Source organism: Lepus europaeus, chromosome 9 (assembly GCF_033115175.1).
Source record: "Lepus europaeus isolate LE1 chromosome 9, mLepTim1.pri, whole genome shotgun sequence".
NCBI classification, from domain to species: domain Eukaryota; kingdom Metazoa; phylum Chordata; class Mammalia; order Lagomorpha; family Leporidae; genus Lepus; species Lepus europaeus.
The window spans coordinates 69,184,237-69,209,951 of record NC_084835.1 but is presented as its reverse complement, the minus strand read 5'-3'; the positions used below and the strand labels follow the sequence as shown (position 1 = coordinate 69,209,951).

Here is a 25,715-nt window from a genome sequence, read left to right as displayed (position 1 = left end):
CCCTACAGCATCGGCCCCTGAACTTGCACATTTTTAAGGAGTTAACAGTTTAAAAATTTTATTTGAGAAACAGAATTAGAAAGAAAGAGAGAAGCCCTCATTAGCTGATCCAATCCCCAGATATCCAAAACAATTGAGGTTGGGTAGAGCCGAAGTTGGGTGCCAAGGCCTCCCAGGTGGGTGGTAGGAGACTAACCACCTGAGCCACTGCTGCTAGCTCTCGGGGACCACACTGAGATTACAGGAAGCTATAATCAGGAGCTGGACTCCAAACCCAGGAACTCTGACATGAGATGCAGGGTGCCCCAACTGACATCTCAACCAGCAGGCCGAACGCCTTGCATACATAGATTTTTTTTTTTTCTTTTTGGACAGGCAGAGTGGACAGTGAGAGAGAGAGACAAAGGTCTTCCTTTACCGTTAGTTCACCCTCCAATGGCCACTGCAGCCAGCGCCCTGCTGCCGGCGCACCGTGCTGATCCGAAGCCAGGAGCCAGGTGCTTCCTCCTGGTCTCCCATGCAGATGCAGGGCCCAAGCACTTGGGCCATCCTCCTCTGCCCTCCTGGGCCATAGCAGAGAGCTGGACTGGAAGAGGAGCAACCGGGACAGAATCCGGCGCCCCAACCGGGACTAGAACTTGGTGTGCTGGCGCTGCAGGCGGAGGATTAGCCTATTGAGCCGCAGCGCCGGCCCATAGATTTCTAATACCTCAGTGGCTCTACATGCCATACCTCTTGTCTGTAGTGAACCTTCTCTACCCCCTCCTCTCCTTCTGTACTATTATTTTGTTTTAAAATTTTACTTCCAGGCTATTTCCTCCCACCTGGGTATTTCTCCTATCACCTCTGCAACTGGGGACTGTCCCTGGATGCTCCTAGAGTATACATCACAGCCTGAAATGTGAGTATCTGTGTTTCTGTTATTTGACAGCCTCCAGCCTCATATGTCACTATTAATATTTGAATTAAAAATAAATATGAATTAAAATTCAGTTCTTCCATTACAAAAGCTACATCTCAGGTGCTCAAAGGCCACATGCGACTATTACTACCACACTGCACCATGCACAGTAGCATTTCCATCACCACAACATTCTACTAAACAGCTCTGCTCTAATCTACTGGGCAAGGATCATGTGCTATTCATTCCTAGAGCCTATCCCTAACTATGAGTTTGTAAATGAATGACTGTATTGACAAACACAGGCATGTTTGTGCATACTCTTTTGACTGAATGAGAAGGATTAATTTTTCACCAAACTTTAAGCCTACAAGAGAAAACATATACAACATATACAAAATCCCTGCATGCAGGTCATCACACAGCAGGCAATGATAAAGGCTGCTTATTCATCTGAATGAGTTGGTAGAGAAGTCTTACTCCTTGCCTTCTGGTAATTCACAATTCATATTTTGCCAGAAGGCCACTAAGTGGATTTTATGTTAAATAGCATCACTTCATTGGGTGAATGGTTAGTTCTAATTAATAGTTTTGTTGGTTTTTGTTTTTCTTTCTAAATATGTATTTATTTACTTGAGAGGCAGAGTTACAGAGAGAGAGAGGCAGAGACAGAGAGAGAGAGAGAGGCCTCCCATCCACTGCTTCACTCCCCACATGACCACAATGGCCAGAGCTGGGATGATTCCAAAGCCAGGAGCTAGTGGCTTCTTCTGGGTCTCCCACAGAGGTGCAGGGGTCCAAGCACTTGGGCCATCTTCCACTGCTTCCCCAGACCACAGCAAAGAGCTGGATCAGAAGTGGAGCAGCCGGCACTCGAACAGGCACCCATATGGAATGACGATGCTGCAGGCGAATGCTTAACCTGCTGCGCCACAGTGCCGGCCCATCGTTGTGTTTTACTTGCTCCTTAATCTCGGAACCAGAGTGCATCACCCTCATGTGAGGGCATGAAAATCAGTCCTGTGATGTCTCTAACAGACACAGACAAGGCCAGCAGCACAGAAAATAGAAAACAATTCTCCCAAGGCCATTCCAGAGCTGAAAAATCACTCCTCTTGTGATTACTGCTTTCTTGCCAAGGACTTCCTCAGCTCTTCTTTGTTCTTCCCTAGTTCTGAACAAAGACTGCCGAGATCCTCAATTACTAAACTGTCCCAGCTTCAGGGTGCCTCCTATTGTGCTGAGTCCTCGGTCCTCAGCCCCTGTCCCTCTTTGGAGTCATTCAGCATAAACCCAAACCCTACCAAGAAAACCTTTATCTTGCTGAGATGCCCACAGTTCCCTGCCGTGTCCTCTCCCTTGCTTCATCAAGTTAAGAAGCCTAAACCATGACTAAAAGGAGCACCCCAGAGTTCTTACCTTGTGACCAAACCTTAGGGCCTAGCCTGTAATGACATCTATTTCACTCCATAAAACTTCCAATAGCAGGAAGTACAAGAATGAATGTCTTTTGTTAATATGATTTTTGATCAAGAACCACATTTCTTGATCCAAAACAAAGTACGGATACATGCTTCTACATGGATGAACTTTGAAATCATTATACTCAATGAAAGATGACAGACACAGAAAGCTACATATAAGATAAGGCCACTTAAATGAAATGTCCAGAATAGGTAAATCCATAGAGACAGATAATATGAGAGGTTGCCAAGGGTTGAGGGAAGCCAGGAATGGGGAATGTCTGCTAACAGGTACATGTCTTTTGGGGTGACGAAAATGTTCTGGAATTGGATAGTTGTCATGGTTGCACAACCTTGTGAATATACTAAAACTTACTGTATTGCACATTTTAAAAGGGTGAATTTTATGGTATGTAAATTATAGCTCCATTTAAAAGAGGACTTACATTTCCACCTTTGAGTAAGAGTACAGTTTCTGGGGCCAGTGCTGTGGCGCAGCGGGTTGAGGACCCAGCCTGTAGCACCAGCATCCCATGTGGGTGCCAATTCAAGTCCTGACTGCTCTGCTTCCAATCCAGCTCTTTGCTGTGTCCTGGGAAAGCAGTGGAAGACGGCCCAAGTGCTTGGGCCCCTGCACCAGCGTGGGAGACCTGGAAGAAGCTCCTGGTTTCTGGCTTCAGGATCATCCCAGCTCTGGCCATTGTGGTCATCTGGGAAGTGAACCAGCAGATGGAAGACCTTTCTCTCTCTCTGGCTCTACCTCTCTCTGTAGCTCTGTCTTTCAAATAAATAAAATAAGTCTTTTTTTTTTTAAATGGTAGCAATCCTAAATAAGTCATTAAAATGGTTATTAAAAAAAAAAAAAGAGTGCAGTTTCTTGTACAAGGGTCACAGCCAGCTCTGCCCTCCTTAGAAAGCATCAGTCAGGGCATCAGGGAAGAAAAACTCTTCTAACAGCTCAGTAAACTATCTGGACAGAGTTACTTAGTGACCACTGTAGCACCCAACAAGGCTTCCCAAGTAAGTTCCTCTACCTTGCCTTTATTCATATTTATTGCTAGTTTGTTTTCTCCTCATTTGGACACTTTCAACTTTTTCTCTAAGACCCATCAGCTCTGTGTCTTTTGCAATTTTTCCATAAAAGTACCCTGGCAGATAATTTAACTCTTCCAATGGTATTTATAGTTCAAACCAATTAAACACATAGCTTCTCTAGTCCATTTGTTCACATATTACCAAAAATCCTAATCCCAAGATGGTGTTGGGTATAGAAGAGTTAAAGAGGGGTCCTGGGAACTGGGTTAACAGGGCAGGTCTAATGGTGCTTAAGAGGATGTATTAAGACTCTATGCAATGGGAGAGTCCTTTCAACTGGAAATATAAGTAGGAAGTGGTGCTTCTCTCAGAGCTCAAAATATTCCTCCTCCTATTGCCACAGTGCTCAAAGCATGTTCCTCTCACAGAGAAAACTGGTCAAGAGATCACTGCCATTTCAATGAAATGGCAGCAACATTAACTGATAACATAGACAAGCAGTATTGGGCAACTAATTTCTATGGGAAGGAAGGTTTTCTATAGAATTCTGGCAGGGAGAAATGATATTTAAGACTAAATCAGCAAAACGATAAGGACTTTTCTACTTCACTATGATTTGTAACTAATACTCTCAGGCAAGGAGCAGAAAACCTTGCACAGAATTCCTTGCAAGTTTGTGATATGGGCTATAAAGAAGAGAGATCAGTTGAGATCATGACAAGGAAATCTCAAGATTAAGAAACTGCAAATAACATTCAATACATCTAGCATTCTTTAAAGTTCATATTGATTAAATATTCAGAGTAAATTATACAGACCAGCAATTCTACTTCCCATGTGAGTTTTGTTACTTATCTAATTTTTGGCCTTTTGGTGTCACATATGTGTTGCTTTATACATAGCCAACATGTTCACAATATTTGCCAGTAACATGGGTTTCTCCCTTCCTCCCTCCTTTATCAGTATAAAAGAATAAAAAACAAAAGATGATATGAGCTGTGCCCTTACGCACTCAACTAACATATGCTGAATACCAACTATTATACTAGGCGTTGGGAACACAAAAGAAAAACCCTTACTTGTGTGGTGGGGACACACAAGTGTGTGCCCAACATGGAAATGTCTCAGATGCCCCTACCTGGAGGTGAACAGTAAGTCAAGGAAGCTTCCCAAAAGAGATTAACACTGGAGCTGAACTGAGCCAGGCATTCATGAGGCAGACAAGTCTGTACAGAGGAGGGGGCAAGGAGAGTAGCCAGTCTAGTAGAGGGAACAGCATGCTCACAGTTACAGAGATGTGACAATGCTTGGGTTTCAGCAACAGGGGAGCTGTGGCATAGCCTGAAGGCAGTGGGAAAACAGAAGGAACGTGGCCAGATTTTGATGCATGACCACCTGGCTAAAAAAACATGATAGAATACTGGCCTAGTCACAGGCAGTCAAAGCCAAAATTAACAATTGGGATTACATCAAATTGAGAAGTTTCTGTACTGCAAAAGAAACAGTCAGGAAAATTAAGAGGCAACTGACAGAATGGGAAAAAATATTTGCCAATTATGCAACCTATAAAGGATTAATAACCAGAATCTACAAAGAGATCAAGAAACTCCACAACAACAAAACAAACAGCCCAATTAAGAGATGGGCCAAGGACCTCAATAGACATTTTTCTTTTTTTTTTTTTTCTTTTTTTTTTTTTAACTTTTATTTAATGAATGTAAATTTCCAGTGTACAGCTTATGGATTACAATGGCTTCCCCCTCCCATAACTTCCCTCCCACCCACAACCCTCCCCTCTCCCGGTCCCTCTCCCCTTCCATTCACATCAAGATTCATTTTCAATTCTCTTTATATACAGAAGATCAATTTAGTATAAAGATTTCAACAGTTTGCACCCACATAGAAACACGAAGTGAAACATACTGTTTGAGTACTAGTTATAGCATTAAATCAAAATGTACAGCACATTAAGGACAGAGATCCCACATGAGGAACAAGTGCACAGTGACTCCTGTTGTTGACCCAACAAATTGACACTCTAGTTTATGGTGCCAGTAACCACCCTAGGCTGTCGTCATGAGTTGCCAAGGCTATGGAAGCCTTCCAAGTTTTCCGACTCTGATCATATTTAGACAAGGTCATAAAAGACAGAGTGAGGATAGCAACCAATAATCCTAAGAGTGGCATTTACCAGGTTTGAACAATTATACAGCATTAAGTGGGGAAGAGGACCATCAGTACACACAGGTTGGGAGTGGAGCCATTGGTGGTAGAGTAGAGGTTATGATTACAAAGGAATGAGGCCCAAGTACACCAGACAGGGTCTAGAACAAAGGACAGAGTCATTATTAGAGGAGCTAAGAAAGGTGCTGTCTAAGCTACAAGTAATTTTTCTGATTGAGAGGCAAATAGAACCTGATAGAAGGGGCTTGATAATAATCTGGTGGGCTTTAGGCCTTGTAAATTCAGAGGCCCAGACCTATCTATCTCTTCATATGGGGTATATCCTAAGGGAGGTGTGAACCTCCTAGGGGAAGGCACTCTGTTGACTTTCATTACTTGGCTGGCCTGGGAGGAGAGCTGGCCAGGTAAAGGCAGGGGGCATCTCTAACAAGAAATTGACAGTTCTGCCTGCAATGTTGCTGACCCTACTTGACCATACCCTCAGCTGCAGTGGTCACTTTGGAAGCTGGGCTGAGTGAAGGGCTTTTCAGCTTAGAGCCAATAAGATCTGTGGCTCTGACCTGGGCATCCTTCGACTCCAGGGCAGGTCCATTTCCAGTGATCCAACTCTTGGCAGAGCTGCCAGGGCTCTTCACAAGCTGACTTCTGCTGAAGCCCAGGCTTACCACATTGAAAGCCACTGCAGTGGACTGGCCTGTTGGGTCTCCTTGAGGGCAGATCACTGTACAGATCAGCCAGTAATAGGCCTGCCACCCATTGCTTCTGATGCCTAGCTTTCTTTTCCTCCTGGTTTGTGTTAAAGCAGACCAGAGGATGCAAGTCAAGGGAGTGCCCATGTCCCATCTCTAATCTTCGGTGGCCTGAACTACAAGTCTATAGTCACAGGCATGTTCTGTAGTAGTTTTTCTAAGGTAGACAATGCCCATGAGGAAAATTATATTCTCACTTTAAAACTTTCTTTCCCTTTGGTCTGAAAGGGAGGTTTTTTCTACTTACTGTTTACTTCGCTGATGGCAAAGTGAATTTAGCTATGAGATTATTATTTAAGTTCTTATTTTGGCTATGCTATTACAGAAAAATGTTAGCCATCTCTATTATAAGGTCTAAAGATTAAATTGTGCATCCTACAGATTCCTTCATAATAGAATTAGTTTCCTATCTTGAAGAGAATAGAGAAATGAAAGAACAAGTTGGGCTTAGAATAGAGAAATGAGGGAGCAAGTCCTAGATCGCTTGCTGACAATAGCAATATTACATGAATACTTAGCAAACCGTGTCAACCATTAGATAACAACTTAAAAAAACATTTACCAGAAGGTCCAATGCCTTCTATAAATTTTAAGAATCATGTATTTGAAAACACCTCTTAAATATCTAACATGGTGTAGTTTGTTTAACCAGTAAACTTAAGCACAACCATATAAAATGTTTTTAGTTTCTTTCTACCAACAAGTTTAAAACATGATACACAGATTCAGGTCACACAAATTAAAATGTATCTTTGATTGATTTTAGCAGCTTAAATTTATGGACAATCTTATCTATAAGCCATTTAAAATAAAACTCTTAATAAAATTTCCTATGTGGACATACAATGTGTACACACATATAACATAGCATAATAGACCAATATAGCAATTTTAATAATAGCTTTTAAAATCTTTAACTCTTTTTGTAGATTGCCAATTGATTTGAATTGCTTTTTGTTTTTAGATTACTTTAACACATTGCTTTAACAGAGCATCAGAGTTTAATTCTATGTCAAAGAGAAATTGAGCTTCCTGTGATCTTTTGCTGTGAGGTTTCCTTCCTTTACCTTCTTTCATATTGGTGACCATGTTTCTGTGTTTCTGTGTGTAACACATCTTTAAGCATCTTTTGCAGGGCAGGATGAGTGGCAACAAATTCTTTCAGTTTCTGTTTGCTATGAAAAGTCTTAATTTCACCTTCATTCACAAATGAGAGCTTTGCAGGATATAATATTCTGGGCTGGCAGTTTTTCTCTCTTAGTACCTGGGCTATATCTCGCCATTCCCTTCTAGCTTGTAGGGTTTCTGATGAGAAGTCTGCTGTGAGTGTAATTGGAGATCCTCTGAGAGTAATCTGACGTTTCACTCTTGCACATTTTAGGATCTTTTCTTTATGTTTCACTGTGGTGAGTTTGATTACAATGTGTCATGGTGAGGATCTCTTTTGGTCATGTTTATTAGGGGTTCTATAAGCTTCCTGTACTAAGATGCCTCTGTCCTTCTCCAAACCTGGGAAATTTTCTGCTAGTATCTCACTGAAAATGCCTTCTAATCCTTTCTTCCTCTCCATGCCTTCAGGAACTCCTAGAACCCGAATGTTGGGTTTTTTAATAGTATCCTGTAGATTCCCGACAATATTTTTTAGATTTCTAATTTCTTCTTCTTTTCTTTGGTTTGCCTGTTTCCTTTCCTGTTCTCTGTCTTCTAAGTCTGATATTCTCTCTTCTGCTTTGCCCATTCTGTTTTTAAGGCTCTCTAATGTGTTTGTCATTTGATCTATTGAGTTTTTCATTTCATTGTGGTTTTTTGTCACTATCATAGTTTCATGTTCTACTAGTTGTTTCATTTCATTTTGATTCCTCCTTAATATTTCATTTTCACGAGAGAGATTTTCTATCCTTTCCAGTAAGGATTTCTGTAGTTCAAGGATTTGTTTTTGAGAACTTCTTAATGTTCTTATCAATTTTTTGAGATCCACTTCTTGCATTTCTTCTATCTCATCATCTTCATAATCTTGAATTGGGGTGTCTTTTTCATTTGGGGGCGTCATAGTGTCTTCCTTGTTCTTATTACCTCGGTTTTTGCGTTTGTTGTATGGCATGTTGGAGATATTTGGTTTCTTCACTGTGGTGTTTTTTCTTGTTACACTATGGCTCTAGATTAAGTGGACTGTCTGCTTTCAGTGGAGCCTTAGAGGCTTGAGATGAGTGTGGACTGAGAGCTGTGTTTGGTTCCTCAGGGCTGAGGGTGTGTCAAAGATGACACTCCCAGGTTAGGCGTGGTAAATCTCTCTTTCTTTTTTTTTGTTTTTTTGATTCAAAAGGGAAGTAATTCCACACAGCTGAACGTAATTGGAGGTAGTTAGCAGGCGAATGATATACCCACAGGAGCCAGAGATCGGAAGCTCTTTCCCAAGGACCACACAGGGAATCTGTGCTGCCCTCAGTGTGGGCTCCAATTCTCCTGCAGTCTCCCACTGGATTGCCAAGTTAGATACTGATCTCCTGTTATTTCACCCCTCCCCCCAGAGTCAGGTTTTTCTGCTATGCTCAGGGCCAGTGCAGACCTGAGGTCGCCCTGCTTATGACGTATGTCCAAAATGGCGCCTGTACTTTGTCTTGCTCGCCTTTGAGGGGTGAGCGGAGAGAGAGAAACTCGTGTCCGTATCGGTCACTTTTTTTATTTTTTTCCTCTCTCTCTTCTAGTTAGCCTGGTGAATTTTTCCCCATGGAGTTTCAAGCCTCGTTCCCTCTAGCCTCCTCTTTCCGCTTGCCCGCTGGTGTCTCGGGCTATGGAGGTTCGGCTCACCTCGCGTTCCAGCGCTGGTGTGTTGAGTCTGCCGCTGGTGTCCCGAACTTGGGCTCCCACGCTCTCCACGCAGGTCCACTGTGAATCACTAGTTCCGGAAGAGTTTCCTCTGCTGTTTGATCCCCTACTCTTCCTTGACCCTGCAGTATCTCCACTTTTATTAACCTGTGTGTCTTGCTGAACTATCAATGTGCTCCCTGCCTATTCCGCCATCTTGCCGCTCCTCAATAGACATTTTTCAAAAGAGGAAATCCAAACGGCCAACACACACATGAAAAAATGTTCAGGATCACTAGCCATCAGGGAAATGCAAATCAAAACCACAATGAGGTTTCACCTCACCCTGGTTAGAATGGCTCACATACAGAAATCAACTAACAACAGATGCTGGCAAGGATGTGGGGAAAAAGGGACACTAATCCACTGTTGGTGGGAATGCAAACTGGTAAACCCACTATGGAAGTCAGTTTGGAGATTCCTCAGAAACCTGAATATAGCCCTACCACATGACCTAGCCATCCCACTCCTTGGAATTTACCCAAAGGAAATTAAATTGGCAAACAAAAGAGCTATCTGCACCTCAATGTTTATTGCAGCTCAATTCACAATAGCTAAGACTTGGAATCAACCTAAATGCCCATCAACAGAAGACTGCATAAAGAAATTATGGGACATGTACTCTATAGAATAGTATACAGCAGTAAAAAAATGAAATCCGGTCATTTGCAACAAAATGAAGGAACCTGGAAAACATGCTGAGTGAAATAAGCCAGTCCCAAAGTGACAAATATCATATGTTCTCCCTGATCGGTGACAACTAACCAAGCACCTAAAAGGAAACCTGTAGAAGTGAAATGGACACTATGAGAAACAATGACTTGATCAGCCCTTGTCCTGACTGTTGAGGAACAACTATTTTATTCCTTTTTGTATTTTTTTGTTCTACTTAGTACTATTGATTTAACTCTTTAATTAACACACAATTATTCTTAGGTGTTTAAATTCAACTGAAAAGTGATCCCTGTTAAATATAAGAGTGGGAATAAGGGAGGGAGGAGATGTACAGTTCGGCACATGCTCAAGCTGACCCCTAATGGTAGAGCTAGAAACGTGCTAGGGGATTTCAATTCAATCCCATCAAGGTGGCATATACCAATGCCATCTCTTTTTTAAATTAATTAATTTATTTGAAAGTCAGAGTTATACAGAGAGAGGAGAAACAGGGAGAGAGAGGTTTTCCATCTGATGGTACTCCCCAATTAGCTGCAATGGCCGGAGCTGTGCTGAACCGAAGCCAGGAGCCAGGAACTTCTTCCAGGTATCCCACGTGGGTGCAGGGGCCCAAGGACTTGAGCTATCTTCTACTGCTTTCCCAGGCCATAGCAGAGAGCTGGATTGGAAGTGGAGCAGCCTGGTCTCGAACTGGTGCCATATGGGATGCCAGCACTGCAGGTGGTGGCTTTACCCACTACACTACAGCACTGGCCCCAATTCCAATGCCATCTTACTAGTCAAAGTTATCAGTTTAAGTTCATAATTGATCATAATGATAGGATTAAGTGTCAAAGGGATCACATGAACAAGACTAGTGTCTGCTAATAATAACTGATAGAATTAACAAGGAGAGAACGATCCAGCATGGGAATCGGGATACACAGCAGACTCATAGAATGGCAGATGTCCTAAACAGCACTCTGGCCTCAGAATCAGCCCTTAAGGCATTCGGATCTGGCTAAAAAGCCCTTGAGAGCATTTCAGGCATGGAAAGCCAAGACACTGTGACAAAAAATGACCTAAATGAAAGATCTCTGTGAGTGAGATTCCAAGGGAAAGAAGAGGCCATCAAAGAAGGAGGTATCTTTCTCTGAAGGAAGGAAAGAACTTCCACTTTGACTATGGCCTTATCTAAATAAGATCAGAGTTTGTGAACTCAAGAGGCTTCCATAGCCTTGGCAGCTCATGACAAGAGTCTCGGGTGATTACTGATGTCATAAATAAGAGTGTCGATTGTTAAATCAACAATGGGAGTCACTGTGTACCTACTCCCCATGTAGGATCTCTGTTCTTAATGTGTACTATGTACATACTATTTGTACTATGCAAATTAATGGTAAAACTACTACTCAAATAGTACTTTATACTTTGTGTATCTGTGTGGGTGCAAACTGTTGAAATCTTTACTTAGTAGATACTACGTTGATCTTCTGTATATAAAGATAATTGAAAATGAATCTTGATGAAGAATGGGATGGGGAGAGAGAGTAGGAGATGGGATGGTTGTGGATGGGAGGGAGGTTATGGGGGGAAAAGGCGCTATAATCCAAAAGTTGTACTTTGGAAATTTATATTTATTAAATAAAAGTTAAAAAAAAAAGAATATTGGTCTAGAAATCATTTTCAGTTGTTGACCTCAATGGACTACTTATAGAGAACTATGTCTAGAGAAAAAAAATTGCTTGATTTAACAAAATCCTACAGGACAAATATTGCTCTTTATAAAGCACTTTTAGGGTTGGGCATTGTGGAGCGCTGGGTCAAGCCACTGCTTGGGAATCCCGCATCTCATATCAGAGTGGGAGTCCCGCTACTCTGAGTCTCTGATCCAGCTTCCTGCTAATGCATCTGGGAAGCAGTAGATGATGTTCAAATGCTTGGGTTCCTGACACCCACACGGGAGACACAGGTAAGCATTTCTGGCTCCTGGATTCAGTCTGTCCTAGCTCTGGTTGTTGCAGTACAAAAGGAATGAACCAGCAGATAGAAGATCTCTCTCTCTTTCTCTCTCTCATTTTGCATTTCAGACAAAATAAATAATCCCTCAAAAAATAAGCACTTTCAAAATGCAAAGTCAACCACTAGTAATGTCAGTTTATACAAGTCTGTTAAGCATTACGTGCCTTGAGTCTATAACAAAGTTCACTGTAAACTTGAGATGGTCTATTTTAAATGAACTTCCTTACTGGGGGAAAAAAAAATCCAAACTTCAATTTAGAAAAAGGAAAGGGAGCCATCTGCCCAGTAGCTAAGGATTAGATAAGCATTTAAATAAGCTGGTTTTTTTTAATGTAACAACAATTATAGTAGAGAACTGTGATATCAAAATAAAGCAGTGATTGAAATATCAAAAAGTGACTCATCTTTCTCATACAAAATACAAGCAAGCCTGCTGCCTGGGAAATAAAGGCTAAAAAACTTATTTTATCCTTGAGAGAAATATATATAGTACTACAGTCAGCATTCACTTTGAAGCTCCTCCCACTCTTGTTCCGGTGACATTTGGGAGGTAATTAAAGAGATCCATTTGGCAATTGAATCAAGAAATGTGCTAGGAAACCAGGTGCTCATGCTATTGCCTTCCACAGGAATACACCAAGACCAAAGCCCCATTCTATCTTTCCCATTTCCCAGAATTCAAGTAGCAGCATAGCATTTGTCAGCAATCACAAACACAGGGCAGTAAATCACTAATAAATTCCAACAGTCTAATCTGTTTCCATCATTGCAGATAGCCAGCTGTCAGTACTGAATAAAGTAGATCTGATAGGGCCTCTTTTGCAGTTTCTACAAACATGATGCATGTCAACAGGAAGAGTTCCATGTCCTCCTAATTCTGGAGGCAATTAATAGCAAACAACAATGTAGACTTTTGCTATGGCAATGGCATACCACCATCAAATACATGAACAAATATATAATCTGATTTTATTGAGTAGATAAGGCAGAAAACAATCTAGGTTATCACAGAGACTATACCTTTATCATTCAAATAATCATGAATTGTTCCCATTCTTCTGCTAACTCAAGGGCAAGACCAAATGCAAAGTAAGCAGGAATCAACCTACCCAAAATGATTATGTATGTTGACACCAGTAAAAAGGGTTTATAGATAAAGGACAAAAGTAAAAATCATATTTTATTGAACATTCTTTTTGGTGAAGATTTGAATGCATTGTAGTTCAAGGAAATAGAAAAAAATAAAAATGTTTATTTCTTTCAACTAATAAGAATCCATTGAATACAGAGCCAGGTAGTTCAACCTCTAACTCAAAGGTATGATGCACAATCTTCACTTTATCCTCAGCCACTGGGATAGTGAACAAGAAAGGAAAAGAGGATGATGACCTTACAAATTCTATGCTACTTGTTTAAATTCTTTTTGCATTTTTAAACAATTTATTTGGGAAGCAAAGAGACAGAAGGAGAGAGAAACACAGACAGAGAGCCCCATCTCTGCTGGCTCACTCCCCAGATGCAAGCAATGACCAGGGCTGGGCTGAGCCAAAGCCAGGAACACAAACTATGAAAATAATAATACTCAGTTAATATGAAATTTAGCCTTTCATTTTTATTTACTGTTGAAAAGGAAGAAATAAACCCTTTGACATTTTTCAAAGCTGAGCTTACCACCATTCCACCATTAACACCCAGTGACAGCTGGTTAGCTCCGAGGAGTGGTCGTTGGTTCAAAGGCAGCATTCTGGTCACAGAGCTGGGACAGCAAAAACCCATTTGTGCCAGAAATAAGGGATCAGTGCACACAGACACCAACCCCTCCAAGAGGAAGAAAGATCATAGTTTTTGTTTTTCTGGATAGTCTTGCTCTCTGGGGGAAGAAAAAGCTTTTTGGACTATTTTCAACTGTATCCACTGCCCCCCAAGAAAAAAAGCAGTAATATTAAATTGACTTTAATATGTTAAAATGATTTTTATAAACTACTTAAATACATAAGCTTAATTTGATGTTGATATTCTTTTGCTCTTATCACAACGATGACAAAACCTATTACACACTCTTCTTTCACTTTGCTAGAGCAACAACTCTACCTAAATGAGAGTTAGTAAAGTTTAACTTCTCATGCTTGGTATAGAAAGATATCCAATGACGGTGTTTATTCTGTGAATGTAGGACTGAGCTGTAAGATAACAGGCTGTTGGAGGGCACAATAATATTGAGTCGGTGTTTTAAGTTAAAATTCATTTTTAATAACATGTAAGAAAAATAATTCCAATGAAGAACAGATGATAGGTGTGAATGGGAATATATGATAACAGACAACTGCAAATATTTGTGAAAGTACACAGGCAAAATAATATTGGCAACAGCAATGAACATTGTATTCCATGTTAACAAAAAACCTCTTCTTCTCCCCCCAGGAGTTATTATTTAACATTTATAGAGTGCCATTGGAGTGATGGAGTATGTAGTTCTTTAGAACAATGTGTACAAAAGTTCCTGGTCTAAGTTCTGGTGTTGGAAAAAATTTGCATGTATGACTCATTACCTTTTCCATTCTATTTCTTTTCTATTTTTTAAAAACAAACAGAATTAATAAACTCATGCCAAAGAAAAATTTCATAAAACTAATCTCTTAGAGGTCAACTCATTTTGAAGAGCATGGCACACCAACAAGACTTAAGAGCAGGCTAGATGAAATACTTTATTACATGCAGTGGAGACATTACTGAACTACATGATTAGAATCAGATTGTAAAATGCCACTTGCAAAGTGTTAACATCCACTCCAAGTTAACATTCTAGGCCTGTACATCCACCCTTGGCTTACTCCACTTCACTGTGTTATGTTGTTCCAGTCATGGCTATAATTCTCAGAAATTATCTATCTCCTAACAATCCTCTTTTTTAAGGATAAATCCATCAAAAGTTTAGACAAAAAGCACTTGAAGGACTGACAACAGCGGTTAATGGGCTTTGTTGTACCAAAGGACAGTCATAACTCTCAAGTCAAGGGTCCAAAATCCTAAGCAAGATTTGCCAAAATTGCTTTATTTAAATACTCAATATAGAACCTAATAAACCTGCATTTTGGGTTACATACTCCACCCATCTGAAAGTCACATGATGGGGATAATGACTCAACTTCTTGGAGCCTATTTCCTCAGCTGAAAAATGAGGGTAATGATACTTTGACAAGATTGTTGTAAAGATTAAATGAGATGGCATATAGAGAGTACTTAGTATTAAATTTAGTACATAGTGGGGGCTCAGTAAATATTTCAGCTGTCACTCCATTTTTCCTTCCATAGCCTCAGCCTTGATTAGGTACCTGTTGCAGTTTGCCTGAACTCATGTTCAAGGAGACTTATTTCCTGAAAGTCTCACTGTGTTTTGTTTTTCTCCCTAAAATCAGTCTTAAACATGAAAGTTATTTCCAAAGGTGCAATTTTCATTCTATGCTTCCTCCTTACTGCTCAAATGTTTTCATCTTACAGAATGAACAATTGCTCGATTTTTGATCTGGCCTTACTCCAAGCCCCAGATACATCTTGTGTTACCTCTGAGTGTCTAATCTAGTCAAACATATCTTCTCATTGACTCCATGGACAAGTAATCCAAGCCCCTGCATAAGTTTATCATGAGAGTTGACAATCCAAACCAATGCTACATGGACCAGAGGCAGACTTTAATAAGTACAGAATAGCGATCTAACAGAGTAATTTTATATCTGGTAAATTTAATATTGAAAATTTGGAAGCCATATTTTGGTTTCTTTAAAATTTCATTTTTCGGCCGGCGCCGTGGTTTAACAGGCTAATCCTCCACCTTGCAGCGCCAGCACACCAGGTTCTAGTCCCGGTTGGGGCGCTGGTTTCTATCCCGGTTGCCCCTCTTCCAGGCCAGCTCTCTGCTATGGCCCGGGAAGGCAGTGGAGGATGGCCCAAGTCCTTGGGCCCTGCACCCGCATGGGAGACCAGGAGAAGCACCCGGCTCCTGGCTTCGGATCAGCGAGATGCGCCGGCCGCAGCGGCCATTGGAGGGTGAACCAACAGCAAAAAGGAAGACCTTTCTCTCTGTCTCTCTCTCTCTCACTATCCACTCTGCCTGTCAAAAAAAAAATTTTTTTTTTCATTTTTCTAGTTACTTACATTTATTATACTTTCAAAATTAACTGAGAAGGAAACAAACACAATTTGAGAAGCACTGCTCTAATATACATAATGCCTGCTCCATAAATGCTAATGTGCTAGGCTCTGGGAGCAATGCTAGTCTCCCTACCAAATATGGTGAGTTCTATTGAATCTGAGCACTGAATATAGTACTAAGCTATACAGAACCTCAGGAGCAGTTATCCATTTACATACTGAAGCCAAACTTTGGGAAAGAGCACAAGACCTGTGGGTCCTACATTCTTATCCACTTAGCTTTTTGTTTCTGGAAAAGAATATCAACATCAATTTAAGCCTTATATTAAGTAGGTAAAAAATCATTTTATCTTCCTATTAATGAGCCTGAGAAGGCAGTGGAAGATGGCCCAAGAACTTGGTCTTCTGATGCCCATATAGCAGACAAGGATAGAGTTCCTGGCTCCTGGCTTTGGCCTGGCCCAGCCCTTCCAGCAGGTGGAAGATCTCTCTCTCTCTCTCTCCCTCTGTAACTCTACCTTTCAAATAAATGAAATAAATCTTTAAAAAATAAATTATACTTTTTCAATTAAGTTTTTCTTAATGGAATGTATCCTTTTTCTATATATGGTAAAAATTCCTCTTATCTTTCTGTAACTTAACATATTAAACATCTGCCAATGTGGCTGGAAGAACTTGGGCTTTTGAGAATCAGAAAAATGCAGGTTTTCCTGGGATAAATGTTATATCTGAGAGAGTAATGAAAAATGAAGCCAATACAGAAGGATGTGGAAATCAATCTAGAATGCAAAGATTCTCAGAAATATAATTGTTATTATAGCATGCTCTGAGTGTTTACTAGGTGCTTCACCAGATTCTTTCACTTAATCTTCACAACATCCTTATGAAACAGGTGTACTTATGACCCTATTGTATATATCAGAAAACTGAGGCAGATAAAAACACACTTGGTCACTCACATTTAGATGAATAGATTTTCTCCTTTTCTTTCTGGACTAGGATCAATGATAATTCTGTCTTCTAGGAGAAGAAAGAGAAAGTAGAGTCATAAAGTAGCATTTTGGTGCCCAAAGCAGTCTTACAAAATAGGTCTTTGTGATCTACAAACTCAATTCAATTCCTACCAAAATTCTAGGTGACTTTTTAAGCAGAAATTGATATACTCATCCTAAAATTCATATAGAAATACAAGGGACCAAAATTAAACAAAACAAACCTCAATAAGAAAGAGATTGAAGGACTTCAGATTTCAAAATGCAATCCAAAGCTATAGTAAACAATACTGTGTGTTACTGGCATAAAAACAGATCAAATAATATACATCAATAGAATGCAAATGAGAATCATGAAAAAATTACCATTATGTTCAGCTGATTATATAGATACTTTATGTAAAGAATAGAGTTAGACCTCCACCTTAAACTATACATAAAAATTAACTCAAATGGATCACAGATCTAAATGTAAAAACTGAAATTATAAAGCTCATTTTACAATAGGTGTAACATTTCTGTGACCTTGGATTAGCAGTGGTTTCTTAGATATGACCTCCTCCCCAAACAAGTGACAAAATAGAAAACGGATAAACAGGACATCATCAATATTAAAAACTCTTGTTCTTCAGAAGACACTATAAAGAAAATACACAGACAACCCACAGAGCGGAAGAAAGTATGTGTAAACAGATATCTGATAAAGGCTTTGTGTACAAAATATGTAAAAAGTTCTTATAATGAAACAAAAAAAATTAAAAATCTGGCATAGAATGTGAACAAATATTTCTCCACAAAAGGTATACAAATGACTAATAAGCACCTTAAAAGATGTTCAACATCATTAGCCATTAAGAAAATGCAAATCAAGACCACAAGATACTACTTCATACAACTAGAATAGCTAAAATTAAAAGGGCAGGAATAGGGAGCTGGCGCTGTGGCACAGCAGGTAGGGCCACTGCCTGCAGTGCTGGCATCCCATATGGGTGACAGTTTGAGTCCTGGCTGCTCCACTTCTTACTCAGCTTTCTGCTATAGCCTGGGAACACAGCAGAAGAGGCCCAAATCCTTGGGCCCCTGCACCCGTGTGGGAAACCTGGAGGAAGCTCCTGGCTCCTGCATTTTGATTAACGCAGCTCCTGCTGTTGTGGTCATTTGGGGAGTGAACTAACAGATAGACGATCTCTCTCTCTGCTTCTGCCTCTGCCTCTATGTAATTCTGCCTTTAAAATAAATAAATAATTTTTTAAAGGTAGGGATAGGTATTTGATATTACACTTAAGTTGCTGTTTGGGATGGCTGCATCCTATCCTGGGATGCCAGGTTCAAATACTAACTTCTCCACTTCAGATCCACCTTCCTATTAATGTGCACCCTGGGAGGCAGCAGTGATACCTCAAGCACTTGGGTCCTTGCCACCCACGTGGGAGACCTAGATTGAGCTCCAGGCTACTAGTTTGTCCTGATCCCTCCCTGGTTGTTGCATGCATTTAGGAAATGAAACAGCCAATGGAAGATCACTCTCCATCTCTCTGCCTTTGAAATAAAAATGAAAATAAATACACTTAAAATTGAAAAGGCGGATTTTTAAAAAAAATTTTTATTTTATTTATTTGAAAGAGTTACAGAGAGAGGGAGAGACAGAGAGACAGAGAGAGAGAGAGAGATCTTCCATCCACTGGTTCACTCCCTAAATGCAGCAATGGCCAGAGCTGGGCCAGGCCACAGCCAGGAGCCAGGAGCTTCATGTGGGTCTCCCACATGGGTACAGGGGACAAAGCACTTAGGCCATCTTCCGCTGTTTTCCTAGGTACATTAGCAGGGAGCTGGATCAGCAGTGGAGCAGCTGGAACTTGAACCAGCATCCATATGGGATGCCAGTGTCACAGGTATTAACTTTACCCACTATACCACAGTGCTGGCCCCAAGGCAGATATTAACAAGTGTTGATGAGGGTGTGGAAAAAGTGAAATACTCATACACAGTCAATGGAAGCACAGCACTTCCTGCCCTTGACATTGGATTTCCTGGCTGCTCAGGGATGGAATAGGGGGAGTGAAGGGGGAATATTTGCCAAAATGGTACAGTCATTGTGGAAAGTAGTTTCAGTTCCTTGAAAGGTGAAACACAGAGTTAGGGGATGACCCAGCAAATCTAATTCTAGTCCTTAAAAGAAATGGAAACATACATTCACATAAAATTTCATACACAGATGTTGATGGCAGCATTACTATTATTTATATTAGGCAAAACAAGTGTAAACAACTCAAATGTCTAACAAGTAATGAGTGGATAAGTAATAGATGGGATATCCATATTATAGAATACTATTTTGTCATAAAAGAAATGAATTTTTGATATGCACTATAACATGGATGAACCTCAAATACATTATACCCTGTAAAAGACCAGTCCAAAAAGCCCATACATTGATTCATTCTATCTGTATGAAATGTCTAGAATAGGCTATAAACATATAGATATAGAAAATAGATTAGTGATTGCCAAATACTGGGGGACTTGGGGAGACACTAGGGGTAAATGCCTATGAGTATGAGTTCCTTTTATGGAAAAATGAATATGTTCTAAAATTGTGGTGATTATTGCACAACTCTGAATATATTAAAAATCATCTGGTGGTTTTTAGTGTATGGGTAATGTTTAGTAAATGGGTGAATTTTACAATATTTGAGTTATATCTCAACAAATCAATTTTAAAAAAAACAGGCTATTGAATCAACTGGGGAATGAAGTTGAGATGTGTGCAAGGCTTATAGGCACCACACAAAGGAAGGGAAATACAGCATTTCCTGCCCTTGACATTGGATTTCCTGGCTGCTCAGGGATGGAACAGGGGGAGTGAAGGGGGAATATTAGCCAAAAAGGGAGCTGGCTTTAAAATTTCACAACCTTCAAAAACTTATCTTTAAAATGCTGGTGATAAGGCTCTAGTGCCATGCCCTAGTTCCAGCACATTCAAGAAAGTGCAGAAAGCACACATTGTGCTTTAGGAACGAACTTGACCCTGGGTTTCCTGAACCCTCACCATCCAGCTTGTCCATTGGTACAGTTAATGTCCCACAGATAGCCATACAGACTTAGAGAGGCAGGGCACTTCCATAGAAAGAAACGCTCAGACTTCCAGACTCCAGTGATCTGAGCACCTGCTCATTTAAAGGTGAGGTGTATTCCTGGGTGCTGAAAACTCCTAGTGTCATCTCCAGAATGGCCAGTCATGTCCCCACTCGGTCAAGTATTGAAACCTAAGTGCCATTTAAGATCATTTTAAACTAAGATTTTTATTTAAAAGATGGCTTCTTAGCATATATCCAGTAAGGTACAACTAAAAATCAATGTTAAGAAATCTCAATACAGACAATTACTTAGGATGAACAGGCATCAGAAATACAGCCCAACATAAAGTGGGTACCCTGCAGCCTGGACTGGGTTCTGTCTCCTTCCACTTGGAAATTCTCAGTGAAAACATTGTGAGGCTGCTGCCGCCTCTCAGCAAGAGAATACAGTAGTGAGGTTTTTTTTTTTTTTTCCCATACAGAATCCCTGCCATCATTTACTTCTTCAAATCAATATATCTGATAAAAGGTGTGTTCCACAAAATATCAGAAATCATTCCATAGAATCACTTAGAAGGGAACAGCAACAAATGTTATCTAGGTTCCCTACATATGGAATTTTCTGAAGTTTAATATAAGTGAATTTTATAAAAAACCAATTTGTTTTGCTCTGAAGATACTTAAGCTTAAGTTCCAAAGCAGTAGAGGCTTTCTAGGAATTTATCCTAGGTAAATAATCTCAAAAAGACGAAAAGCTTAAATGCATGAAGTTATATATTATATCATTATTTTTAAAATTATTTACTTGCAAGACAGAGAGAAAGAGAGAAAGAGAGGCCCTATCCACTGGTTTACTCCCCAAATTCCCACAACCGCCCTGGTCTGAGAGGTCCAAAGCCCAGAATTCAATCCAGGTTGTCCACATGGATGACAAGAACCCAAATACCTGAGCCATCAGCTTCCGCCTCCTGGGTCTGGATTAGCAAAAAGTAGAAACAGGAGTTGGAGCCGGGTATTAAACCTGGGTACTCCCATATGAGATGCAGGTGTCTTAATCCCAACATCATTTTTTTTTTTTAAAGGAGCAGCCAGGACTAGAACCAGCGCCTATATAGGATGCCAGCACTTCAGGCCAGGGCTTTAACCCACTGCACCATAGTGCCGGCCCCCCAACATCATTTTAACAGTAGAAATTGTGAAACAGTTTGAATGCTTAGATGTAGTGAAATGTGTGATTAATATATGACAAATATACCCCATGGAATATTATGTTACTGCCAACAAAACACATGTAGAATAAGGAAAAATGGTTAGGACGCTATTTCAGAATCACCACCCTAAACTGTATACAATAATTATAACTGTGCATCAATATGTAAGACTATAAGCAACAATGGAAATAAGCAAGCAAAATTTGCCTCCACATGGGATACCCAGAAGAAGCTCCTGGCTCCTGGCTTCGGTCTCGCCCAGTCTTGGCTGTGGTAGCCATTTGGGGAGTGAACAGTGGATGGCAGATCTCTCTGTCTCTCCCTCTATTGCTATAATTCTGTCTTTCAAATCAGTAAAAAATTGTAAAAAGTCTTAAAAAAACAAAGTAGAACTTCATATATTTTCAAGTAAGGGGAAAAGTATTGAAGGAAATATAGTGTATTAAACATTAATTATAATTTCTACATTATAGGTCTAAACTTATTGACATGAAAGCTGTTCATAATATATTTTTAAAAGAAAAATATTTAGGATATATAAGGTATGATATATTTGGGGGGCTGGCATTGTGGCACAGCAGGTTAAGTGACTGCTTGTGTTGCTGGCGTCCCATATTGGAGTGCTGGTTCAAGTCCCTGCTGCTCTACTTCTGATCCAGCTCCCTGCTGATGTGCCTGTGAAAGCAGCGGATTATGTTCCAAATGCTTGGGTTCCTGCTACCCACGTAAGAGACCCAGATGGAGTTCTAGATTCCTGGCTTTGGCCTGGCCCAGTCCCGGCCATTGCAGCCATTTGGGGAGTGAACCAGTGGGTAAAGAGATCTGTCCCCCTGCTCCTCTCTCTCTGTCACTCTGCCTTTCACAAAAATAAATAATTGTTTAGTTTTGGGTTGGTTAGTGGAATATTAAAATAATTTCAGCTATAATTTATATACTATAAAGTCTGCCCATATAGATATATATATTTCATTAGAGCTTTGTAAATTTGTAGAGTTATGTAGCCATCACTGTATGATGTCCAGTTTTAGGACATCTCCATTACCCCATTCTCTCCCCCTGGCTGCAGTCAATCCCCACCTGCACTCCCAAGTATCTGCTTCCTATCTCTACAAACATAATTGTATTTTTTGACAGAAAAAAATGAAAATAAATCACATTTTTGTATCCACAAAGAAAAATCAGAATGGACGTGCACCAGAATTCTATATAGTGGTTCATTTGCAAATAACATTAATTAAAATTTTGAGAAATCTTTTTCTTAACTTTTTTTGCCAGTTTCTATTACCTACTGAGATTTTAACTTTCCTTTTAAAAGGTTATATGAGAATTCCACATAAATATAGAAGATGGTACAAATGCATTTTCTTTCACCTCCTACCAAAACCCAACTAAAAGTAAAGGTTTTTTTTTTAAACTTTGCTTAACTTTAAAAAAAATTAGAATTATGTATTTATTTGAAAGGCAGAGTAATAGAGAGAGAACAAGGAGACAGAGAAAGATCTTCCATCTGCTTACTCACTCCCTAAATATCCATAAGAGCAGGGCTGGGCCAGGCCAAAATCAGGAGCCAGGCACTCCACCCAGGTTTCCCACGTGGGTGACAGGGGCCCACATACTTGGGCCACCATTCACTGCCTTCCCAAGCACATCAGCAGGAAGTTGAATGGGAAGTAGAGCAGCCAGGACACAAACCAGCTCTCCAACAAGGGGTGTCAGTGTCATGAGCAGCAGTTTAACCCTCTGCGCAACAATGCCAGCATTGAAATAGGAACAGAGAGGCAGAGGCAGAGGCAGACAGAGAAGTCTTCTATCTTCTAGTTCACTCCCCAAATGGCCACAATGGCCAGGGCTGGGCCAAACCGAAGCCAGGAGCCAGGAGCTTCTTTTTGGTCTCCCACATGGATGCAGGGACTATCTTTCACTGCTTTCCCAGACAATAGCAGAGAGCTGGATCAGAAGTGAAGCAGCCAGGACTCAAACCAGAGCCCACATGGGATGCCAACATGTGAGGTGGCAGCTTTACCCGCTACCCCACAGCAATGACCCCATAAAGGGCTTTTTAAATGTATGAAATCATAAAAGCAAAAGGGAACAGAAGTAAAGGAAATAAGCAACAAGTTTATAAACTTAAAAGCAGATGGGAAAGCAATAACTGATGCTGTAGAATCACACAAGCTGAATCCCAACTCAGCAGTGGGGAGGTTTAGACATAACCAGATTTACATAATAAGTCCCACGCCCACTCCAAAGGCAGCTCCAGCTCAGGTTCTATGTTTAGGGATAAAGGTGAGGTTGGAATTAGGAGGATTAACTGAAAATATATTTTATGAATCAGATAAATCCCCAGACTCCTTCTCTAATTCCAAACAGGCAACTACACCTCCCCTTACTCTGCAGAAAACTGGACAGGCATAGTAAGGGATGGGGGTACCATTGCGAAAACAGGCAGATTAGATGAACATACACAGAGTTCCCCTTATCTGCATGGGATACATTGCAGAACCTCAGTGGGTGCCTGAAACTGCACATTGTACCAAAGCACATATACTATGCTTTTTCCTATCCAAAAGGCTTAATTTATAAGCCCGTGACTATAAAGTAAGTTGAAAGTATGTCGTTGCAAAAATTAAAGTAAAAAGAAAAGAAGGGGGATTGAGGAAGGGGAAGTATGGTTTTCTTCTTAGAATTATGTCTATGAAATCTGTTCTCTTTATAATGATAAAATAAATTTAAAAATAAATTAGACACAGTAAGAGATTAACAGCAATTAATGATAAAATAAAATAATTATAACAATATACTATAATAAAATTGCCAGCATCACTACCTCTGTGCTTTGGGGTCATTGTTAAGTAAAATGAGGGTTGTTTGAACACATGCATTGCAAGACTGACAGTTGCTCAGATAGCTACTAAATATAAGAGGCAGACAGTGCATACAGCAGGACATTGTGAACAAAGGGATGTGTCATGTCTCAGATGGGACTGAGCAGGTGGCAAGAGATTCCATCATGATACTCGCAATGGCATGCAATTTGAAATTGATGAGTTATTTATTTCTATAATTTTCCACTTAATATTTTCAGACCACAGTTGACCTCAGATAACTGAAGCCACAGACAGGGAAAGCACGGATGGCTGGAAAGGACTACTACCATAAACCAAAAGCTGAGTGCACCCACCTCCAGGCCTCTTCTGCAACTCAGCTCTCAAGAAATCAAGAATTTTTCGGTCCTAAATTATCAAGGTGAGAGATCAGAAGATTTTTCTCTGTAGAATCTAATCTACGGAATAAGGTATAACATAGTGGGAGTGGTCACTTGTCTGAAGTGAATCTCACATGATCAGGACTTCTTATCAGTTTTTTGGGGGCACCATGAAGCATTTCAGAAACAGAGACCAAAACAAAGAAACCAAAGGCAACCAGAAGAATATAGAAACTTCAGGGAGAAAAGTGCTTAAACATTTATTTCATTAATATATTCAGAGACAGAAGAGAAAATAATATAAGTATACAACAATAATAGTTAGGTAGAAGAACACATACCAAATCGAGGTGAAGACTTCTGTCTACACAAAAAAATCCACACTTACATGTTTATAGCAGCTTTATTCATAAATGCTAAAACTGGAAGCAACCAAGATGTCCTTCAATATCCCAGCAATGCAATATTATTGAGTGACAAAAAGAAATGAGCTAGGCCGGCGCCGTGGCTCACTTGGTTAATCCTTCGCCTGCAGCGCCGGCATCCCATATGGGTGCTGGGTTCTAGTCCCGGTTGCTCCTCTTCCAGTCCAGCTCTCTGTTGTGGCCCGGGAGGGCAGTGGAGGATGGCCCAAGGGCTTGGGCCCCTGCACCCGCATGAGAGACCAGGAAGAAGCACCTGGCTCCTGGCTTCAGATCAGCACAGTGCTGGCCATAGTGGCCATCTGGGGAGTGAACCAACAGAAGGAAGACCTTTTTCTCTGTCTCTCTCTCTCTCTCTCACTGTCTATAACTCTACCTGTCAAATAAAAATTTTTTTTAAAAAAAGAAGAAATGAGCCAACAAGTCACAGAAAGTCATAGTGGAAACTTAAATACATACTGCTAAGAGAAGGAAACCAACCTGAAAAGCTTACCTACTGTATGATTCCAATTACAGTTATGTGTCACTTAATGATGGGCATGCATTCTGAGAAATGCATCAAAGGGCAAGCATTGTAGACAGACCTTACACAACTACGATTGCTGTGACATCACTAGCAACATGATCTACAGGGCTGTGGTGGTATGTGCAGCCTATCATTGGCCAAAATGCTGTTGCACTGTACGTGACTATGTATGATATTCTGGAAAAGGCTGAAACTTTTATGGAGACAGTAAAAAGATCTACAGTTGTCCAGGACTTAGTGAGGAGACAGGTGAATTGGTG

General features: G+C 40.4%; 1 protein-coding gene across 1 annotated transcript in view; it reads right to left on the bottom strand.

Annotated features, from left to right (window-relative positions):
* Positions 1-25,715, bottom strand: part of GREB1L (GREB1 like retinoic acid receptor coactivator) — a 278,077-nt gene that overhangs the window by 208,339 nt on the left and 44,023 nt on the right. The window contains exon 2 of the mRNA XM_062201447.1: positions 16,982-17,042. The gene's annotated coding sequence lies outside the window, so the exon portion shown is untranslated. The remainder of the gene's footprint in view (positions 1-16,981; positions 17,043-25,715) is intronic.